This window comes from Pinus tabuliformis, chromosome 5_2 (genome assembly GCF_031772625.1).
Source record: "Pinus tabuliformis cultivar Carrire ecotype Pingquan chromosome 5_2, CPIR1, whole genome shotgun sequence".
Taxonomy (NCBI): Eukaryota; Viridiplantae; Streptophyta; class Pinopsida; order Pinales; family Pinaceae; genus Pinus; species Pinus tabuliformis.
This window is the reverse complement of record NC_142306.1, coordinates 909,180,599-909,184,395: the sequence shown is the minus strand read 5'-3', so window position 1 is coordinate 909,184,395 and position 3,797 is coordinate 909,180,599.

Sequence of the window (3,797 nt, the reverse complement as noted above, 5' to 3'; positions counted from 1 at the left end):
GCTTAAAAGATTCCTCCACACAATGGACTTCCTCTACACTTCCGCACATGTGCCTATTTCAGAAAGATAACCATAAACAAATTTTCTGCTCAATGATCCAAGAATTGATGTGGTTACAGGTTCTTTGCATAGGCTCAAACAGGGAAGGGGTGTGGAGGCTAAAAAAATCTACAACTAATATTGTTATTTTTTCTTGTGTGGCTATATGCGGAAGAATGATCTGGGACTTCCATAATAATTTGGATTTTCATTGTACAAAAAAATTTCTACGCTCCACACAACCTTTTCTCAATTGACTAGTGATATTCAAGAATACAAAGATATGCACTATTTATAATTAAAATATTGTGAACAACAAATATGGATTATTTAATACTAAAATATTAGCAACAAAAACATTATTTACAATTAAAATATTAACAATAATATCGTATGGCTTCACTGCTTGTGTCGGTGTTATTGTGAACAACAAATATGGATTAATCAATACTAAAATATTAGCAATAAAATACTTTAGTGCGGAGGGCAGAGATCCACATAACGAAAGCTTGAAAACTTCCTCCGCACAATCGAATTTCTTTGCACTTCTACACATGTCCCTAATTGTTGGGTGTGGAGCCTGATTATCTTCTATATTCAAAGGTATTGCCACATTGGACCCCAGTTCGAAATGGGGCGGCAACGCCACCCGTAAAATATTCGCTGCAGGGGGGTCCGGGGGGGGCAGCTGCAACCTTTGGGGAGCCCCCCCTGGTAGGGGGTTTCGGGGGCAGCGCCCGTGAAGCTAAAAACAGATGTAAAATTGCCTTGTAAAAGTATAGTAATTTCTAGTCAATTTGGGTCGTTCATTAAGCAGATGATCTGACGGTAAAACTTATGCTTAGTTTAGGGTTTTTTGCCCTAGAAGGCAACCCCTCTCTTTGTATGAGGGCATTGTATTGATTCTGTGTAATATATGTGTATTCTCCGAGCGAGAAGCAGAGAAGTGAGACTGTGAGAGAAAATAGAGGATATTATAGTGGATCTGCTGTAGGTTGTGTCTCTTCATTTTGCTAGATAATAGAAAGGAAGGGCTAGCTGTTCGGGGTGGACGTAGCCCAAACTGGGTGAACCACATATATCTGTGTCTCTCTTGTTTCATGTGTTTCTGTGTTTATATTTCTGCAATATTTTATGTGTTCCATTGCTCCGTAATATATAATTTTCTAACACTAATTTCATAAAGATAATCATAAACTAAGATTTTGTTCAATGATGTGAGAATTGATGTGGTTGCAGGTTCTTCGCATAGGCCCGAGTGGGGGTGGTTGAGCAAATTTCCAATTAATATTATTATGTTCTATTCATTTTTCTTAGGTCTATATTGTTCTTTTATTTGATAATTGCATTTCTTCATTTACACATTAAATTCATCCCATAACGTCATAACATTATTGATATTTACATCATTATTCAAAAACATATGCAACTATATAGAAAGAAAAATATCAACATCAATTTAGTAGAACATAAAGAAACAATAGAAGAAAGTAATTCACACATAGAGACACCAAGATTGGTTAGTGACCAGGGAAAAACCCACTATGGGGAAAACCCTTTCAAATTCTTCTTATTATTTTTTCATTGAACGATTCATCAAAAGAGAGTACAATGATCCATATCTTGATTCATACAACTATCAAGCAAAAAGTAAACTAAACAGTGTCCATGAGATGAACCCACCTATGCTCATACTCAAAAACCCTGATTCAGAAGCCTATAATGCACTGCCACTGTCTATGGTCAACTCTCGAACACTTTGGTCAACGAGCGAAATCTATGGTCAACTGAAAAACAAATGCTCAGTTTTTGGTCACACAGAGGACGTATTGTGCATGCGACTAAAGGGATTCAATTGCATAGTTGAGCTGGCCACCAAGCGACTCCGACCAATATCTCTCTGTGACATGCTTTTGACTGAGGCCCAAAACCCTTAAACATAGATGTGAGCTTTGGACCCTACAATTTCACCTTTGTGCGAACCCATTCCTCCACGGATTTTCCTCAGAACTATGCAAGCCAAAAACAAGAAATAGAATAGAAGAATGCTCCATGATGATGTCTAAATGAGGTGGAGGTAACTTGTGTTTATAACCTTCCAAGGGTGTCCAATTTTCTTTAGGGCCGACCTAATCAAATATGCACATGTGGGCTTATAATTCAAAAATAAACTTTCCCTTGTCCAAATGTGATGATATTTACGTCGATTTTGGTCCTCTTGGAAAGAGAAATTCAATGCAATCATAATCTCAATCAAATGAGCTATCCAAAGTGAAATTTTACCCTAGTTTCCAATTTTAACACTCCCTCTTAACTAGGGAGAATTCCACCTACCTCATGTCATGTGTATCCTGTCATCAAATCATATCCAATATCAAGTATCTTATCATCACATACCATAATTGTTAATCTCGATTCATCTCTTTATTTTTCCTACATATCTCTTGATTCTCCATGCTCATATGTTGAACATTCTCGAATCTAAAAGAAGAAGAATTTGACATCAAAGGGGAGATCAATATACCACCCTCTATCCACCAGGGATCCGTTGCTACCGCCCAAAATATTTTCCAGAAAGGATCCCAAAACATCAGTAGGGAGCCAAATCTACAACCTGCATCAACATCGGAGAGCCTAACTCAATTTGGAACAACATCGAGGACCTTAATATCAACTTGGAAACATATCAGGGAGCACATCTCAACCTAAAACCTCATCAGGGAGCTAAGTCTTAGCCCAAAATCTCATGGGGGAGCTAAACATCTAGAACCCCATATCAAGCAATAGGTGATATAGGGGAGCACATCTCAACCCATCCTATTTCCCATTTATCTTCCCAACAATGACCCTCAAGAGTCATGTGGTAGAATTCTTGCATCATAATCAACATGGATTGTACACCGCCAAGTACACTCTTAAATCGTTGGCTAGATGGGGATCAATATTCCAAACAAGCCTTGCTTGTGGGTATGATGCCAACTGGGGTGTTCTCTGCACAGACCAAGATAAGGGAGCAACATATCCAACCATTTGAGTAACAGATATGGGAGCAACATCTACGACCCTATTGTCTAGAGATCCCTCAACCCCAGAAGCCCTCCATCTCAATTCCTCACCCCGGAAGCTCAAATAAGTGGGAAGAGTTGGCTAAGTGTCCTCGACCAGTGCTACTCTTTGTAGATCAAAAACATATCACCGTTCTCATATCTAGAAATCATCATATCTGAATAGTAGTAGTCTCTTGTTCATGCAGGTCATCAAATCAAATATCATATTAGAACCTCAAGATTATTCCTCCTTTGTGCGGTTTTCTTTCTTCTTGGTCTTCTTCCTCTAAAAAAACTCTGTTTTCTTCCTCCAATATGTGTTTCCTTTCCTCTTGCTTGAAACCCTAGGGATTGGGAAATAGGAGTGGTAATGGGGTAGGAAAAATTTAGGGAATGGAGGAAGGGATTAGGGAATTTAGGGAAGTGATAGGGGAGTGAAATGTGTATGGGATTTAGGATTTGATATTTAATTACAGGTATGTAGTATGGCTGCCTAGGGATTTTGTTGCCTAGGACTTAGGGTTTAAGGGAGAATGCACTTGGGATATGGATTTAGCAACTCAAGGGTAGGGATGGAGTTTATTGTGATGTGGGGAAGGGGAGTAGGAACTTAGGAATAGGTTTTAGGGGCGTAGGAAAAAAGCTAGGATTTGCAAGGCTTTAGAATTACCAATTTCACATAATGAACTTCATAGAATGAATGATGAATTT